At 40.0% G+C, this 20,496-nt stretch overlaps 1 long non-coding RNA gene across 1 annotated transcript in view; it reads left to right on the top strand.

Moving 5' to 3' along the window:
- LOC132081120 (uncharacterized) overlaps positions 1-20,496 on the top strand; it is a 120,177-nt gene that overhangs the window by 22,818 nt on the left and 76,863 nt on the right. The window contains exon 2 of the long non-coding RNA XR_009419639.1: positions 4,844-4,959. This is a non-coding gene — a long non-coding RNA (uncharacterized LOC132081120). The remainder of the gene's footprint in view (positions 1-4,843; positions 4,960-20,496) is intronic.

Genomic DNA, 20,496 nt, shown 5'->3' with positions numbered 1-20,496 from the left:
AAAAAAAACCCTTTACAAAGCTGTTCTACAAGTGTTGCCTTCTGCTTAGCTATTTTCCGTTTATTTAACTAAAGCCTCAATCCTTCCTTAAATTCTGCTCTCTTGGTAATTAATGACAAAAATTTAGTCCCTCTCAGCAGGGTTTAGTTCAGTGGTCAGGCAGCTCAAACTGCTGGAGCACTGCTTGTCTCGTGTCTTTGTTAATGCTGGCACTTGCTGGAATTCCAGAAATCTCTTCTAGTTTGCCATGTAACTGCCCCCGCTTTTCCAAGGATTCTGGCTGCTTTAGAACTATCAGAATTTCAATTTTACAGCATTAGGCAGATGCTGATTTGTAATTAGCCCATCAGTGTGTTGCTGCCCTTGCACAAATCCCGTTTGATGCTGGCACTGCTGAGCAGCACTGGCGGTTTGGCCCCTGCTTTCAGGCTGCCCCATTTCCCTTCCAGGGCTGGGTCTCAAACCACCCCACCCCAGCAGCCCAGCCTGAGAGCCACCCTACAAACTGGGTGTGCTGTGGGTTTGAGTTGGGCTTTAAGGGCACAGTGGCATGGGGCTGGTGTCAAGAAGTGTCTGTGGCCTTGCTCGTGCTGTGTCTATTCAGGAGCAGCCTTAAAACAGAAAATCCACCTAATTCTATTCATAGTTGTTGCATTGAAACCTTTAGGCTGCATGTTGATCAGAATTTCAGGTGAGTCATAGAATGGTAGAAGAAAATTCTTAAGAGCCAGGCTTAATAACTGTCTCTGTACCTATTTCCTGTTAAATACTTGAGTTTCAGCACTTGAGAGATAATGTACAGGATCCTGTTACAGCAGGTGGCCCTGGCAGGAGAAGGCAGTATGACATCTCTTTGGGTGACTGATAGTTTCTCTGGGCAAGTTGCCATAACTCTTTAGGAGTTCCCCTCCAACCTTCAAATCTGTGTGTGTTGCTGGAATCCATGTCTTCAAAACATCTCTTAAATCAAACATTCTGCCAAAGGACCAAGAAGTTAAATCAAGAAACACCTACGTCCTCCCTGAAAAGTGATCATGCTCTTCATCTTTGCAGTGGCCCCAGGTGAAAATAATTGTCAGAAAAGTGTGAATCCTAACAAGATTGTTATTGCACCTGGCTTAGTTCTCTGTCCTCCAGTTTAGCTCAGAGCTGCTCAGTGGCCTCCAACAGATCACACAAATCATTCCATCCAGGTAATTGCTCTTTTCCTGCCCTTAGAATAAAGACACAGCAGTTGTGTACAATTCTCACTTTTTTGACATTTAAAGGACTTCTTTAGGGTCAGCAGCCACAGGAGTGAGAGCATTCCCATGAATTGTGACAGCCCCAAAGTGTCAAACTGGTACCTGTAAGTGAAACTGAAACAAATGCTTCTGTCTTGGGAAAATGTTTCAAGGGTTTCAGGCATGAAAACCAAACCCTCTTCCTACCATCCAAGTCCAGGACTCCAGGCTTCTCCAAATTACTTCTGTAGCTGGATCAGTCTGGGCAATAGTGGAGCCTGTGGAGTGGGAGAATTCACATCTGAAATAACAACTGCCTGATAAACCTCAGACTTTATGGGGGGGCTCAGAACTTCAAAGTTTTTCTTCTTTTTTTTGTTAAATCAACTGACCTTTTTCTAAGCTCTTGAACACTAAAGGTTTCTCTGTCACTGATACATGAAGCTATTGGAAATAGGCTTGATGAAACACTTGATAAGGATTTTAATGACTTAATTTTTACATTTGTGTGTGTGTGTGCTTACCTTTCAGTTTTCCAGTATTTGTGTTCCCTTTCTCTGAGCATCAAGGCCTGAGTGTTCATATTCAATATTCTGGTTTTGATGTCCAAATTCTCAGGTCTCAAGTTGTGGAAGAGAATTGTCTTTGCCTCAGAAAATCAGATTCTCTTAAATATCTGCAACACTCTGAGAAACTTGAGCCTGAAACAATAAATCTTTCCTGAAACAGAGGGATCTATGAGTGAGTTAGCATTGTGTACTTAGATGTAAAAATGTAGATTGGGTACATAAGACTTGGAGGTTTTGTTCTTTCTTTTTCTGATTGCATGATCTCTGTGCTTTGCTGTCACACAAAGAACTTCAAATATGCACATGCTAAATGATATATTCTATTCAAATACATTGCAAGGAGAATTGTGTGATTTACTTGCACTTTCTAACTAAGCAGTCCATGGAAAGAGAATAATTTGCTTTGGAGAAAGAACAGGTAATTTTGAATGACAAAAGCAGGAAAAGGTTCTTTTGCAAGAGTGTTCATGAACAGAAAATGACAAGATCTGTTGAAAAATGTTCTGTGCTTTTGTTTAATATGAAAAAGGGTTGATTGTCCTGAGTTGGTAAACTTACCAAACTGATTTCTGACAGCTTTGTACCTTTGACATGCTCCTCAAAGGCTTAGAAGTATGAAAATAGTAAAAAGCAGAGACAATAAGGTAGTTAGTTTATAATGTTTAGACTTTTTTAGGGTTCTTAATTTTTAGCATATACGTTCTTCTCCTGGGAACACACTGAAAATGTGACACTCTGAGGTTTGTGTGAATACACAAGATGGCCTTAAATTTTGTAGCACCCGAGCACAGAAATGGCCTGTGATTGTTCTATGAAAGGAGCACAGGTTTCTACTGCATCTCCAAGCCTCAACAGTGCTGAGATGTGGCCTGGATTTGCCAAAAAGGGGATGCTGAGTTACCTTTCCTGGTAATTTTTTCCATTGGAGGTCACTTAAAGACATTTTTCCTCCACTGGTTGAAAAATGCTTTGTGAGCCTGTGAAGAACCTCTGAAATGCATAATGATGAGGTTAGAAAAAAATACAATGAGCTTGTTACTATGATGGCTGTTGAAAATTTATGAGATCCACTTTGTACCAGCAAAACAAACCCAGCTGCCTCCTGCCTGTCTGCAAGAAAAATGTCCTTTATAAAAAAAAACTTCAAACACCAAAGCAACACCAAGAAATTTTACATTGTTTAAGTGCAAAGGTGGGGGAACTTCTCAGCTGGAGCAGCAATTGCATCCTTCTGCTTCATCTCCTTTTTTCTCAGCTATTAAGAGTTATTTCTGATATGGGCCTTCTTTTTAAGGAGGTCCATTAAAAAATCAAGCAAAATCCATTCACTCATTTAAAGGACAAGTGGGATGTAAAGAGAATTGTTTTGGATTGATTAATAAAATCATGAACCACTTATCCTGTGATTCATTTAACCTCATGCTAGTTATAAACTGGAGGAAAGGCAGCAAGCTTTGACTGGCACATTATGGTGCCATCCTCAACTCCTCTGATTTATCTGTTCATGTCTTAGCCACACACTTTTCATCACAAAGGCAATGTGCTGCACTAGGAGGATGCAGTTAGAAGTGCAGGATCAGGTAGTAGAAAGAAAAAAAAAAACCCAAAACCAATGAAACAATAACAACAAAAAATTCAACAATGAAGAGCCTTAAACTTAAGTGTTCTAAAACTCAATTTGTGAGGCACATGGGCCTCTCTGGGTCAATTACTCTTGTTCTACCTCATATCTTAAACCCAGCTGTTTATTTTCTGAGCCTATTTGCAGTAAAGAATTAGAGGAAAGGGTGGAAGAGAATCAGGATTTGAGCTGTGGAACAGATTATAACTAATCTGGGTCTTTCCTGGTGTTCTTTTTCATTCTGTTCCACTTACAATGTGACCAAGTGTGTGTCTCTGCAGCTGATGAACCCAATTTCATTAGAAACTCAGTTGTCCAAAACCTCTGTCTCTTTCTTCTCACCTTTGACTCTTCCTGAATCTAATTCATTTACACATTTGACTGTGCATTTCCTTCCTTGTCCTTCTTTACCTGTGTGCATTTTGCCTTGCTGAATCCTTGCAGGACCCATTTTTCCCCACAAGGTCTATATCAGTGCAGTGCCACTGGTGCAAGGCATTCCAGTGATGTATTGCACCTATACATCATCAGAGCAACAGGGTTTTGATAAACAGCTTTCTAATACATCATTAGATCATCACTGATGGCACTTTGATGATGTATTATATTAGTACATCATCAGAGCACTGTCATTCCAGTGATGTATTTATAAACAGATGGTGCTGTCATGCAAGAAAGAAGGGAAAGCAGGAGAGAACATTTCACTCTGTTACAGCAAAAAATGCATCCCCACCTCTCATTGAATGAGATGAAAGGCAAAGACCCTGTGAGGGCATAATTGTCTCATTAGGTGTTTAGCTCCAAGTCCATGGACTTCCCTGTACAGCACCTGGCAGGCAGGCACACAACCCTTCTTGGCCAGGAGCACACGGAGCTCTTTGATACAGATTTTTGTGTTCATTGTCACTCAGTCATAAAGCCAGGGTTATTTATAATTTCTCATAGTTGCATGCTTGCAGGTGTAATTAAGCTCTATTTAATATAGGCATAATAAAATGGTGTTTGTGGCATGTGAAATGGCATTTGTGGCAGGGGTGTTGTGCTCAAACACTCGAGCTGGGTGGCTCCAGCAGCTGTGGATGCACTGCTGGACACTCAGTGTCCACCCCAGGGGTGCCCTTCCACTGCTGTAAAGGAAACATCTTTTGCATGCCAAGAAAAGAAGGCAAATTACTCTAAGAGATGCAGATCTTGTTCTGTGGAGAGTCATAACTGCTAAGATAATTATTGAACTTGCAGTCAATATCAAACACTTTGGGAGCTAGCTCTGTAGATTGTTGGATCAAATGTGTTATTATTTCCCCATAATTATTAGGATCATCAATACCTTCCTTTGCTGGGTTTGTGCATCTGTTGGTCATGTAATGCCTTGCTGAGCTGTGTTACTGGACTACTTTTGCTGAGGAAGCCTTTTCACTTTTCTTTTTCAGATAAGGAAACTAAGATAAAGATCAGGAGAGCTGTCCAAATCACACAGACATTTACCCTGGGGCTGGAAAACTCCAAACACTTTTAACCTTGGTCCTACACACGAGGGATGCAGCAGGTAGGTCAGCCTTATTCCATGATTCATTTACAATTATTTGGGATGACTCTGGTGAAATGTGACCAAAGTTTTTCTGATGTTATTGTTGGATGTCTGGTTTGGCCTTTGATTTTTTGACAGAAGATCTTTTTCAAGGTTCCTTGTGAGATTAGTCATCAAAATGGAAATTGTTTCCCTACAAAAGATGCACTTGCAGATATAATATGTGTATGTGTGTATAATTATGAACAATTATCACAAGAACATATTCAAAATATCTGTTAGTGTTTTAACATGTCAGGAATTGAAATGGAGTGAGTTTTGCTTTTCTAGTTCTCTTATCTTCAGACTCAAAACTTATTGTGTGAGGGACTTTGAGGTCAAACAGGTTCATTTTGCACTTATGGAAATTTCCCATGTTGAATTCTCAATGAATTGTGGATGAATGGAGGTGAATTTGTCCTTTCTGGGAAAGGATATTCCGCCAAAATTGCACACAAGGCAATGGAAATACGTAGGGAAAAAATGTATATGTTTGCTTCAGCAAAGATTTGTCAAAAGGAACACAAGCAAGTGTGCTGCCTAATCAAAACCAGAGCCAGCACAGTGTGGTAATTGCTAAAACTTTATAAATGTCAGTATAGGGCTAATTCCCTTCTTTGTATTGCTTGCCTCGAGTAGGTATTGTTGTAATTCTCATATTTCATGGGACTTGTAAAGTCGCAGGTTAGAAATAATTTCAAGACTGAATTTTGTAATTTAAATATGTGAGACAAAAATTAAGAAATAAGATACTGTAATATTAATGCTACAGATGGGAAACTGAACGCAGAGAAATAGAATATTTTCCCTGAGGTCCCTGTGTCTGTAATAGAGACCAGGCTTAGAGGTGCTAAGATCTTCAGTATTTGGTTCTGGGGTGTCTGCTATAATTTCATGGTGGATCTCATACTGCAAAATGTGCTGGCCAAACAGAAATTGGGGGGAATGTAAGGTCCAATGAAATTCTCTGAAGCTTGGCATTTGGAGAAGAATAATTTTGTCCATTGGAGGTAATGGAAAATATGGCTTGGCAATCCCTCTTGAGCAGTATTTAGTACTCAGACAAGGAACAAAATCATTGCCAAGACTGTTGATATTAATTTATGCAGCCATTAAAATTCAGAGTAATGGGATAGTCTCATACAGTACTTGCAAATGTGGGGATGCCAACAACTTCTTTTAGCACTGGCGGGCATTTTGCACTGGCAGGGTGTCTGGGGCTGAGCCGCAGCCCACGAGCTCTGTGTGATGATTCCAAGAGTGCAGCAGGTCTGTGTGCTGCTCATCCCCGGCTGTGCCACACTCTGAGCAGCCCTGGCCTCTCTGAGAGGAGCAGGCAGGGTCAGCTGAGTCACAGGAACAGCCTGGTTAGGTGGTTTTGATCACACAAACTTTTTTAGCTCAGTAAGGAGTCAGGAGGTGCCGTCTGTAAATCTTGCAGAAGTCAGGCCTGGGAAACTGCTGTGACAGTCATTGTAACAAAGGGGAATAACATGATGTAGTAGAAACAGGTTCCTTTCAGGAGGAAATTGTCTTAATTCTAACACAAGGGTCTCATAGATCATTCAAGATTTCTTTTTTCCCTGTTGCAGACTGTGTGGTTATCTGTTTTAATATATGCATTAATATATTCCAAACAAACAGCTGCTCAGCCAAAGTAGAAATTGCTGTCAGATAGGAATTTCTGATTTTTTTTTTTTTACAAAACTGGAAGCAGGGATATGTCTTCTTAATTAATAAATTTTCTCCTTGTATACAACAGGTAGATGAAAAGGAATCTAATATTACCTTCATGTTTAAAAATTTCTATTTGTTGGTCATTTTTAGGACATAGTCTATGTGCTGTAGGAAAACAGCTAAATGGAAAAATTCAGCTTCAAGAATCTGATGAGTATAGGAGCATAAAGTAGTTCTTGAAATACATATTTTGTTCTGAAGACAAAATTGTAAAACAAAGTGAGGATTTCTTAAGTGGAAGGAGAAGGTATTCTCTGATGTACAGAAGTGGACTAGATCATGTAGTTAGAAGGGAGTAGACCATGAGATACAAACATTTCCCTTTATATGGCACTTGAAACTCAGATTTGTGAAGCTGTGCACAGTTTTGGAGCTCCAGTAAAAGATGTTGATAGACTGGATCCAAGCTGAATGGGCTCCAAATATTCCAGGGGCTGGAAGGGACAGAAGCCAAGGAAAAGAGGTTCCACTGAGAACAGTTAAAGGTGACTTTATATTTATAGCCCTTCTCTGGAGTTTTCTTCTTGGATAAATCAGTCATAACCCACTTTAAAAAACATTCTTTCCAAATATTACATTGATTGATATGACCTAACATTTTCTCCTCACATTTGCAATGTGAAGCCTCCTTTTTGAAGCTGTGCGATTTAAATGTGAAAGACCAAAAGTTTTTGGCATGTGGGCAATAGGGAAATAGCTCCAAAATGGATATCTGAGAACATATGTGAAAAAACTGTAAAGATATTTCCATCTCAAATACACAGGAAAGAATTCTTGTCTCTTTGGAACCAGCACTAGTTATGAGTAAAATGAAGGAATTTGTTGTTCTCAGATTTATCTCATTTGGGTTTTACCCAACATAAGATAAAATTTGATTCCTCAAGCTTTCAGCAATTATTTTTCCATATTGATCCAGGACAATGAAATAAATTCCAGTCTTTCATTTTAAAAGCAAAATGTGTTGGAGGCCTTAAGTACTTTTTCAGATATTAAATAACATTTATATCAATGTAAGAATGAAGGAATAGATCTGAAATGCTGGCCAGCCAAGTGTGTGTGTTGAAATTATTAGTGCAAATGGAAATCATGCAGTTTGTTACTGCAAATGGGAGAGACAAAGGGAAATCATGCTTTCTGTCAGCAATGTGAAATGAGATTGATACTGGGTAGTATTCCATTATTTCAAGATGCCAACTGTTTTGACAGACCAATTGCAATTACTGGAGATAGTGGCTCAGCAAATTGAGAAGGAAATTAGGTTTGATCGCATGAGAGAGAGCGCCACAAAGAACCCTCCCTCCTTGCAAAGGTATGCAGATTCACCAGTGAGCTTTTTCCTCTACTAAAGGCAGGGAGGAGGGATAAAACAACCAAAAATCATAAATCAGAATTCTCAAGCATTGTGGAAATTGAGGCAAGTTCATCTCTCCACAAACAGTGTTGAAAAACTTTGATTAATCTGTCCTGCTGTTCTATGCCACATTTCGTTTTCACCCAAGTCGGGTTCAGGCTTGCTCCTTGTGTCTTGCCAATGTGCTCTGTCAACTCATGCTGCAACAAAGAGTCTTTGGTTCTTCTGGAGAAACCATCACCTTGATAAAACTTTCCCTTTTTGACATCTCAGGGTTCTTACAGCTCCCATAAGGGTCTTTAGGTTAACTGGAAAATTTCTTTCCGCAGGAATTTCTTTGGGGGGAGATGGGAATTTAGATTCCATGGCTGAATCAGGGCAAATAAAGATGACAGAGGTGGCAAGATACATCAGGCAATTCCAAGTATTTCGCAATCTAACTGAGCCTGGTTCTTTGCACTTGGTCTGCACAACTTCTGTAAAGAAAAAAAGGAGTTATCTTGACATTTCCCACATTATATCTTCAAAAGTATTTTACTTGTTTTGATACTGGCATTGGTAAAAATAAAAAGTGAAGCTAGAATCCTATGTTTGACATAAAGAGTGGGAAACACCCTGTGAGCCAAGTATCAAAGCTGAAGCAGATGCCATTTTTTCTGGGCCAGCTGAATTTAACACTCATTGCTATGTATTTAGGGAGGTTATTTTGTCAGATTCACAAAAGTCTACCATAGTGCCAACCAAAATAATAATCATTCACTTGTCCAAACAGAGAAAAATACAGTATTAGAAACATAAAAGCACATTGTTGCATAGTTGCATCTGAACTGCTGCTGTTGTGGTTCTGTAACACACAATTTTCTGAACAGTTTCTATGCAAACAGATTTTTGTGTGGCATTTTAAAGTCTGAATTTAGTGTTGTCTTTTGAACATAAGTGTGTTGATGGTCAACATCTACTGTGTCAGTGTGCTTAGATGTGTATGATTAGCAGAGTTCTGTGACTTTATTTCAAGCCAGGATTTATACATGGGGTTTGATTTCTCCCGTAAGTGAGCAGAGGGTCCAAGCCATGTGGAACTGTTTGAATTCCCTTGCTCAGATCACTGGTGTACCCTGAGCAGTCCCCAGAAGTTCACCAGGAACAGGGTGGACCTCACCTGAGAGGTTTGTAATAGCCAAAATTAATCTCATTTTGCTTTCACCATGCACTGTTAGTTCTGGCTTCACAAGCACAACCTTTTCTCAGTGTGTTAGAGGATTTGAAAAGCTTATGCAATTCAACAGCCATACAGCAATTAGAAGACACTGCAGTTTAGGAGAATAATATTTATTAACTTGGAAAAAGTACAGTGACTATAATCCGAGGAATTGTTACAGGAAACATGGAAAGCCTAAGTGGTGAGGAGCTCCTGTGTCCCTGCCATCAAAGGGCTGGGCCTTGTTAGCTTAGGGCAAATTTATTTTCCAAACTATTCTTCCTGATGGGTAAAAAAAAACCCTAAAAACCCACAGAAAACAACATGGACCTAAAAAAAAAAAAAAACAAAACAAACAAAAAAAAAAAAAAAAACCAAAAAAAACCCCAACCAAACTGAAAAAAAAAACAAAAACAAAAAAACAAACAAACAAAAAAAAAAAACACAAAAAAACCCCCAAACCCAAAACAACAAAATCATTTCACAAAAAAGTGGAGCAGCCACCTGCAGTGATGCTGTTTGCTGATTGCAGCACAGTGTGGTCTCTTTTCTAACATCCTGTGAATTCTCAGAAATGTGGGGCTCTGATCACTTCCCGGTGCTGCAGGAATCGCTGGAAAGGAAAGAAGGGGGCTGGAAATGTCATTAGGTGTAACAGAGAGGTTGTAATTAATTTCAGCACAATGCTGTGTGGTCATGCAGGTGTGAAGGTCTGTGGTGGCTTTTCTGTAGCACTCCTGTAGCCTCCAGGGACCATTGTTCTTTAGGAATATTCTAATTCGTTGCACTTTTGGCACCAAATAAGCCCTCCTGTCACCTTGGCGGTGCTGGAACCTCTCAGGTATTTGAAAACCAAGAATTGTTGTGCAATTTTTGTATCAGAGTTTTTGGGATGAGTCTGTGGTTGTTTTTCTGACTGCGCACTTTTCTCTGCGAGAAGGTAAACTTGGATTTCTGAGGCTGCAGCTGCTGTGACTGGAGATGGAAACAGAAATTCCCTGCGCTGCAGCAGTGCAAGCAGGCAGTGCAATTCCCCAAATGGATGCAGCTACAGCAGGGTTTTGTCAGACCAAGGCTGAGAGAGGGATTTGTCTTGGGGAGGATTTGTGCTCAGCACAGAGGTTGTGCAGTCTGAGTCTGTATCACTACAGAAGGTGCTCCCTTGGTCACCAAATTTAAGTTAATTACTTCAAGATACCAAAAAGTGGAGTAATTGACAACACAATAATAACCTGAAGAAATATTTCTGAAACATATGCTGTAAAGAACTGTTAAAGTTATACTTAAATAAAGATATGGGAAGCACGTGCTTTGCAATACCCTAGGTACTCTGGTTTTTTTTGCAGAGGCGACTTAGCCTGTCTTCCCAGGGTACAATATTCTGTCCAAAGGATTGTGTAATACTTGGAGTATCAACCAAAAATTGCTGTAATTTGTGGTACCAGCACAATCCAAAAACTGCAGGGGATGATCCATTCCATGTATGTATATAAAGACACAGCTCCTGGTGCTGTGTCAGGCTAACATCTGCTTGTTGACCTTTATTGACTTTTCTGTGTCAGGGAGTTCCCTTTATAACCTTTTTCCATTTATCTGCCTGTCCACTGCAGTGCTTCTTCTGAAGGATCAAGGGAAGGAGGATTAAATGCCTCCAAAAAGCCATGGATAATCAGAATAAAGGTGATAAAACAGAGGTAGATTTTCACCAGGTTTAGGTAAAGGATGAGAGACTTGCAAGTGTGTGTTTTTGGATTTTTAATTTATTCATGTAAGATCTACTCTTTTTTAAGTAAATTATGAGCATTTTCCTAGGTAAGATTTACATACATCAGTTGGAGGTTTGATTTAATGACTTCAAAAGGTCTCTTTTGAAGATGTTTCCATAATTTGTGACAATGTCCTCTAAAAATGACCAAATGAGTGATTTTACTGTCAGCATAGTACTCATGTGGGTTTCTGCAGTATGCAACAAGTTTATTCTAGAGTAGGAGGATTTATCAATAACTCTTGAGGAAAATATTACTGATAGAGAGTGGTAGGTATTTTTACACCACAGTCCTACCAAATGTTGGGTTCATTGGAGGAGATGAAACATACAAGGCTTTTTTTCCATAAATAAGTAGTTTGAAATGTCATATTTAATTTTTGTCATGGTCTCTTAACTTTACATTGCTGTTAAAAAATAGAAACACAAGTGACCAAATTGGCAATTTGTTAAAAAAAATGAAAATTAGAATGTTCAAGACTTAGGACTATCTCTTTACAAGAAAGAAACAGGGTTTTTTCCTGGAGAAAAAAAATTATTGGTGCATAAATCACAATTGTTTCTGGAACAGAAAGGCAAAAGGCATTTTAGATGCAATCCATAGGCGTCACCTATATGTGTAAATTTGAGAGGAGATTATTTGCAACATGTGATTAAGAAACACAAGAGTTTATATTCAGAATATCATGGGTTATAATTTTTTTCAGATTTTCTTAGCACCCACGTTTAAATCAGGCAAAATTACAATTTTGGGAGCTACAGGTCAGTCAGCTCCGCTTTGGTGTTTCTGATAGGCATGAGAGAAACCATCATGAGTGGGAGCAGTCATGTGAATTTACCAGGCAAAGCATTCCTGCCCACCCTGACTGATTCCTGTGACAAATTGACTGCATTATGGATGAGGGGAGAGCAGAGACATCATTTGTCTTGACACCAGCAAGGCATTTGACACTGCTTTTCATGGCAGTCTTGTATTCAAGCTAGGATCTTCCAGTCTGGATGGATGGCCATGCAGCTGGGTGGGAACTGTGGTCACAGGACGGAGGGCAGGCATCCTGCTCTGTCTGGAGCTGCTCACAAGGGGAGCACTGCAGGGTGTGTGTGTGTAAAACCTTCCTGTTTCACTTTAATATTAGCAGTGTTTCAGGTGAGGGGTTGTCCAGATCAGAGGGGATGTGGAAGTGGAGGCATCAGTTGAGAGAGCAAGGTCAGAATGGCCATCCTGAGAGACCTGGAGGGGCTGGAGGGGTGAGCTGACCAAAGCCTCCTAAAATCCAGCAGGGAAAACCCCAACCATTGCACATTGAGGAAAAAGCCCTGAGAAAAACACATCAGGAGAAGGTCAGGGCACATTGGTGGCCCCAAAGTGAGCAGAAGGCAGCAGGGTCTGGGCAGCCAAGGGGGGCTGATGGTATCAGAGCATGGCCAGGAGATCAGGAGAAGAGATTATTCCTCTACTGACAGCAGTCATCAGGCTGTGTCTGTAACACTGCATTTGCACTTAGGTCTCACAACACAGACCTTCAGAAACTGGGGGACTTCAGTGAACAGCTCCCAAAGTTGGCTCCTTAAATTAATTCAGAGCCAGTTCCTATCTAAAAGTTAGATAGTTAGAAAGTTAGATGCAATAGAAATTTTATGCCTAACTCCTCAATACTTGTCATTTAAAATGTGCTTTCTTTCCTTTATTTGCAGATTATTAAAATCTAGATTTACCTCATTTTCTCAGGTGATCTTTTGTTCATTTAGGGAAAAATTACAGAAGTGCTCCCAAAACACCCAGACCATGGAAAGAAATATATATTGATTTATTAAGAAATTGAATGAACTGCAATGTATGGATAATATACAGGGAGAAGGGAATTGTGACACCTCAGCATTCTGATTGGCTACTGATGATGTAATGGTGCATTATTAAGTGATAATTGTTTTATTACAGTGTTTACAAGGAGACAAATGGTTTGTGAATCAATGCACAGGGAGGCCACAAAACAAGTTGCTTATTGATTCACAAGCTGTTTGTATCAAAGTTTGCTGCTCAGAAGAGAAAACAAAACCAATGTACTCCAGGGTGTATTCATAAGGATAATAGTCTTGGTAGGATGGAATCTGAATTTACATAAAAAATTGGCTCAGCTCTGAAATACACTTTTCTCTTCAAAATATTGAGTGGAATCACACCTCCTGAGCCATGCAAAGTAAATCCTAGCACACTTTTCTCTGTCATCCTCTTTCATCAGCCATCAGGTTGTGGGGCTCAGTGAACTCATTCCTCAGTTCCTGCAGCCATCTCAGGAGGATTCTTTGCCATTAGTTCTACAATTTGTTAAAGTTACAAATACTTTGCTAAAGTATCTGCCTTTTTGGAGATTGAAGGCCTTTAAATGTTAGTAACTGGAGTAGCAGATGTATTCCCATTCTTCCAAATGGTGGAATACAAAAGAGCATTGAATTGTTGGCCTATGTGAACACAGAGTGCTGGATCAGCACTTCTGTCTCACACACAACTTTCACTAATTTCAACAGCGCTGCTGGAGTATTTACCAATGTAACCTGCCCCGCTGGGTTTCTGATTTTGCAGATCAGTGTCTTTAAGAATTCATATCCATAGACAAGTCACTGAAGCTTAATCAATCACTATCCATCTGCTGAACAGACAAAACCCCATTTACAAGGCACTGCAATTTAGCTTATGTGTTGGAAACCCTTAGGAAAGAGCTTCAGCAGTGTCAGTTTAACTTGCAACTAAGATTAAAATAGGCAACACAGAAATAGATATTGAGCTTAAGCAGGGCAGTGTAGTGAATCACCTTAACTCAGCAAAATGTTTGACTCTTCATGCCTTAATAACACTAAAAAATCCCAAATTCCTCTTCTCTCTAAAGTCACATCACATTCTACGTTGAAGAGAAAGTTTCTGTAAAATGAAGCCACCTGAAAGAGGGAAAGAGTTGAATGACATTTTGTACCTGAGCAATTCTGGTGGAATGAAAGTATTTTTATTTGAGGCTAAGGGCTGGTTGTGTTCCTCTGGCGTCTGTGTTCTTCCTTTCATAAGAACTCACTCTCACACTTTTGAGAGCCTTCACAAATAGATGCTTGTGCTTTGTTTAGGGACTTTTGCAAGAAAATATGGCTTAATTGAAACGTTTTCTGTTTCCTTTAGAGGTGTTTTAAATCTAAGCAGATTCAATGAAATCATTGGCAGATGAAATACAATCTTTTAGCACTGAGGGCTAAGTGTGTTGAGTTTGGCTGTACCTAAAATGCAAGGTGGGAGTTGATAAAATGCAGATATTCTCACAAATAATGGATTCCATAACCAAAATAGCCAGGATTTGAATGGCATCATCAAATACTGATCAACTTTTCTTGCAAACTCCTCATTGCAATCAGCAGGAATTTTAGAAGCTTAAATAGACAGAATAACACTGTAGTCTTCAGTATGAGGTGGTAACTTTTGGATTTTTGCATCCTAATACATGTGTGTGAACTCCAGAGCAGGACTAATTCTACTCTAGAGTATTTTAATTATTCATGTGCAGAAGCATTTTTGGGATTAAACCATTGCTTTCATTCTTATAGTGCCTGTATTGGTTTGGGGTTTTATTGGGTTTTTTTGCACACAGTCAAACCTAGTGAAATAATTTCAACTTTCTGCTTCCTCATGAAAAATCAACTGTTATGTATTTCTTCATTTTGGTTTACTTTACTGCAGCATTTTATTTACTTTTGTTTTATTTAAATCTCCAGAAGCAGTGCCACAACAGTACTAAAGATTTTTTTTATATGTTTAAACCAATTTACAGAAAAAAAAAAATCACACAATTAGGGAAACTTTTCCAGCAGTCTAAGGAATCTAAATTTTAGCTCATAAATGCCATCACCCGATGTCTGGTCTTAAGAAAATTATGGTTTTCACAGAAACAAGGGAGTAAAAATGAATATATTGAACTAGAAGCTATGGCATTGAGTATTTTTTCTTAGGAAGGAAAAGATTCTCCAATTTTAGACCTTTTTTAAGTGTAGTCACAGTCAGATTTCCTCTAGTCTGTTGTCTGGCTCCTCAAATCCAACATTCCCTCCACAACATAACACACACCCTGCCTCTTTCTCTCCTGCTTTGAATTTCAGAAGTGTTGCAAGTCTTGACTGTGATCGTGCAGCTTCTCCTTGTCTCCCTTGGTGCTTTTTGTCTCTTCCTGCAATGCTGATGTGGAATCTCTCATGGAGAAGACAATTATAACCACACCTTTAGCAAGGCCTTAAACTTAACTCCCTTCTTGTGTGTTTGCAGAAAGAGAATTGAGCTTGGCATATTTTTAGTTGTCTCCCTAATATAAAATTTAAGTTTTTCTAGTCTTAAATCAGGTCTAGCTGATACTTGTCCTGTATCTTTAAATCAGCTTCATTTTCTCATCCCTGATTCTGGAGCTCACAAATATCTGTTCTGTGGCCAGGGCAAGCTGCACATTATTGTCCCCAGCAGCAGTGATGTGTGGTGAACATCTCCCACATTTTGTAAGTGGATCCCTGCCTGAGCCTGGCTTCGGCTGCCCACTGTCCCACACATGGAGTTCCTGTGCAGAACAGCTGTGCCAGCCCTCAGCACTGGTCCCAGGATCACAGGTGTGCCTCTGTGGGCTCTGCTGGCAGGCAGGGAGGCTCATTTTGGGTGTGAGAGAGGGCTGTGTGCTGGAAGCTGCTGGCTAAAGGAACGTGGATCTGTGCATTTTGATTGTAGTCACAGGTGTCTCTGATTTGCAGCCAAAGGCGTGGGACCAGGGTGAGCCACAAGGTGTCAATTAACAAAGCCTTTTTATAGAATCACAAAATGACAAATGGTTGAGGTTGGTAGCAAAGTCTGGAAACCCTCGAGTCAAACCCTCCTGCTCAAAGCAGGGTCAGACAGGGCAGGTTGTGTAGGGCACTGTCCAAATGAGTGTTGAATAACTTCAAGAATGGAAAAAAACTCAGACTGTCTGGGCAACATGTTCCAGTGTTCAATCAGTGCTGAGAAAAAAAGCTTTTGGGGATGTTTAAATAGGTTATCTGGTATTTTGGTCTGTGCTTGCCATCTCTTGCCTCTTGCAAATTCCACCTGGTGTAGTCCTCACTGCATGAGAATGAGTTGGTAGTGCCAGTACAAGGGGCCTATTTATTATTTATCATTAAAGTCAGCAAAAGGACAGATCTTCAAGCTGATAATTAGGCAGAGACCAACTAAAGTAGTGCAAAACAAACACTGAAATGAAAGGTACAAGAGCTTGAGTTCTGCATGGCAAAGATCAGCTCAGGAATGGAAAACAGATCCCACTGGGTGCCTATGTCCTTATGAATTATATGACCAGATGCCGTTTGATTTACAAACCTCTGTCACCCCAGGGGGCATGGTTAGGAAGCCAATTCTTTACATTAAATAAAACCCTTTGCTACCAGACTAACCCACAAAATTGTGAAGATGGCTTGGCTATGCTGCTTTCTTCATCCATGTGTGGACTGTGTTCTCTGAAGCATAATCCTGTAGAATTTCTTTTTATGAGACTGTCACTTTTCTTCCTTCAGACAAGCCCAAAGCTCCTCTGTTGTTCCCATCAGCAGTGTGTACATCACCTGCACCCAGCTTTTGAAGCATCCTCCCATTGATCCTCCCACCTTCAAAAACTCGAGGAGAAGCTGCTTAACAGCATGATGTCTCTAAAGCCTCCAGTTGACACCAGTTCTGATGTTTATAAAGTGATTGACATGCATTTCATGGGTGTATTTTAAAATCCCAGCAATTTTATGCCTTGCAGTATTCTCTATTCTTCCCTCCACAACAGACTTCTGTGTTAGGAATAAGAATCAGAGGATTCCAAGGTAGAATCAGTAGACATATTTTGCTGAAACTTGGTTTTAAATACTAGATATTTAATTCTTTTATCAAAATAAAGATCAAATCAGGAAGAACGGAGGGTTTTTTTATGGAGAATTAGTTATTGTCAGAGTTGACCAGGGAAACTCATGAATCACAATTCTTTCAGGTGTTTCCCACCCTGGGCACAAACTGAAACAGAGAATAATGACGTCTTAAGTGACTTTTGGGTGGAAATAACTGTCTGTAATTTTTTGGTTTTTGTTTGCTTCAACTGATCTCAACACGTATCATAGTCCAACATTGTCTCTGTTTCCAATAACTTCTTGAAGTGATGGCAGTAGCACTTGGCTTGAATCATTTGCCACTCCACTATATCACATGGCATTCAGAGATGCAGCCATTCAGAAATGCAGCCATTACATTAATGCATTGTTATTTATTTCTTAATCATTAAGCATAATGTGTTTTTTATGTAGGTTTACAGATATATCAGTAAGTTGTAATGACTTTATCTCATTTGCCTGTATGCTTGGGAAGCTTTTGTGGGGCATCAAGCTTTTATAACTGTGATGAAGTTATATTCTTAGCAGATGGGAAAATCAGGCAGAATTCCTGGGACCTGACAATCAAAAATAAATGTTTCATGAAAACTCTTGGGAAAACAGTGGAACACTAAGAATTTATAACCAGGCTACGTGATTAATCTCACTTGACAAATTTTTGTGGTCATATTTGATATCCATTCCTTTCTCTCCCAGAATTTTAGTGCACTGTTTCCGCTTCTAAAGATTAATTTGCAGTTTCTTAACATTTCATGTAGTCCAAATGGCAGATTGGAGCTAAAGAGAATTCTCCTTTGTGTCTGTGTGGTTTTCATGATGAAGTCAGCCCAACTGTGCCTCAGTCGTTTCCTTCACACATTATTCTCCAGCATGCAGTGCTAGGTTGGGCTGGTTCAGCTCAGTGTGTTGTCTGAAATTGTTGTTGACTGAGGCATTATATAAAGGTGTCCCAAAGAGCTGCCTGTATAAACTGGTTACTTTTAACACAATAGTTCGACATTTACTTTTCTTAAATTCCTTGTGTTCTCCTTCTCTCCAATGCCACACTTGAAATTCTTTCTCTGCTCGCCTCACACAAAATCTGTAGCAAGTATTAATTATTCTAAGTATAGTAATTATTTTTTTTTATCTCAGGAATTCGAGCACTCCCTTTGTAGTAACCTCCAAAAAAGTGAAAATTTTGTATGAAGTTCTTGAGAACACTAAAGAGCAGCAGTGTCTCAGTCTCTTTGATCAGACACTACCTCCTTTCCTTCCATTCAAAGAGATGTAGCACTAATTTTCCAGATTAATCTTTGAATAAACAATACTATAGCAGTTATTTAAAAGTTTCATATGGCTTCTAGGTAAAAACAGGAATATCTGGAACAACTTCTGAGCATGGTCTCAATAATGGAATAATCTTTGATGCTGAATTGAAGGAGACAAAGACCTCTCTGTAAATAGCTGTATCTACCTCCATACATATCCAGGTGTGTGTATGCATGCGTTTTGTCCTCCCAGCAGGGACACTGCAGTGAGGTCCCCATGAAGGTTCTTTTCATATTTCCAGACCTGCCTGTCTCTCTTGCATGCCTAGCAAGCTGTGAGCTGCATCACCTGAGCAGACTCTTTCCCAGAGAATTGCACTGATCCCAGCAGCAGCAGAACACTCAGTATTTTAGTGCTGTGCCCTGTGACTGGGAAGGAGAGAGGAGGAGAGGCCATGGCTGAAATGCATTTTCAGGGACTCTTCCATCACCTCTATGGCACAAATGTCAATTCATTTTGCCTGCTGGAAATCTGGCCTCTGATTATACTGCTTGCCCAAATGTTTTACAAAATGGGTAATATTCCCGATTTCCTGATTTAGATGAAAATTTCTTTCCCCTGCAGTTTTTATTGTGAGCAGAATGCAGTGTACTCGGAGCAGTGCTGCACAGAGGACCCTCCCCCAGCAATGTTTTATGCATGCTGATGCCTTGCACAAGGCAGAAACAAGTAACTTAAACAGTGCAATAAATTTTACTGAGACGTAGATACAGGTCTTTCCTGGCTGGTCTATAAAGTGAAAAATATGGAATGATTTGCTTCCCCTTTAAGGAGGTTATTAGCTTGCTTGTATCTACCAGAGGAATAGAGGTGCACACAGTCTCCCATTATTCACTGGGTTTTTAATCTTGATCCCTGGCTCCTGCGATAAGTTATTGCTGGGGACTGGAATTGCTTGGGGAGTGATGCAGGTGCCTGAGGGCCAGCAAGTGGCTCTGTTATGAGAACTGGCTCTAATGATTAATGGTAGGATGCAGTGCACTACTGCTGACTTCACTGGGAAATACAACATTGTTAATTTTATCATTATAAACTCCCAGCACTGCAAGAGAATGTGTCTGCCTCCAGGATGGTGAATTTGATAAGAAGGCTTTTCTGATAAGATATCTCATACTCCCAGGGAAAAGCATTCATGTTTAATCAGGGAGTATTTAACTTGCAATCCAAATGTTACCAAGTAATATGTACGGGTCATTTTAAATTTGTGCTCTACAGTTCAGGTCACAACATTATAAATGAGTTTGTATACACACTGAGGAAAGAATCAATATAGCACTGCTCTTTACAAAGACTGTCATAAGCCAGAGAAACTAAATATTTTTTCACTTGAAAAGGGGACAGACTTTTTAATGACTAGTACTACTACAGACAGATAAATACATACAGAGAGCCCAGCAACCATCCTGTTAAATACTCTTCAGCTTCCAGCCTTGCTGGTGGCAGTGTCTGTGATTTCAGAGCAAACCCCTGAGGACAAGAGGGATTGCATCCTCTTCCTATTAATTACATCAAACAGGTTGGATGCAGTGCTGGACTATGACAAGACAATAGTCCTGAACGTGCCAGTTCCTTCTTTCAGTGTGTGTTTGTGGGATCAGCATGGACACTGCTGCCTTGCAGAGACATCTGCACTGGCTTTGGCTGGGGTACAGATAGTTTTCTTCACAGTGGTTTGTATGGTGCTGAGTTTTGTATTAGTGATGAAAGCAATGTTAACAGACACAGTTTAGTAAAACCTGAGCAGTGCTTTTACAGCCCCAAGGCCTTTTCTGATTCTCAAACTGTCCCAGCAGTGTGGAGGCTGCAGGTGTTTGAGAAGCTGAGAGGAGACACAGCTGGAACAGCTGGCCCCAGCTGACCAAAGGGAGATTCCACCACACAGGACACTGTGTGTGACAATAACAGCCACAGGGAATGAGGAGGAAGGGGGATGTTTCCCCAGAATGAAATTGCTCCTCCCTCTCAGTAAATTCCTAATTATACAGAGGATTTTGTACATCCTTGGCTCTGCTCAGCACATGTGTTCCTACAGCTTCATTGCTCTTTATAGCCTCTCCCCCCAGTTTTGCACCTTTCCTGCCATGCCCCCATCTCCCATGCCTCCCCCAGCACCTTGTGCCCTCCCAGCTACCTTTTTGCTTCCAAAAGCTGTTGAATGTTGAGCATTTTTTTCATTCTCTTTGTGCGTTGCATGTATCTCTCTGATGCGTTTCTTTTTCTTTAAATTAGAATTCT

This window comes from Ammospiza nelsoni, chromosome 17, assembly GCF_027579445.1.
Source record: "Ammospiza nelsoni isolate bAmmNel1 chromosome 17, bAmmNel1.pri, whole genome shotgun sequence".
Taxonomy (NCBI): domain Eukaryota; kingdom Metazoa; phylum Chordata; class Aves; order Passeriformes; family Passerellidae; genus Ammospiza; species Ammospiza nelsoni.
This window is presented reverse-complemented; position numbering and strand designations above follow the sequence as displayed.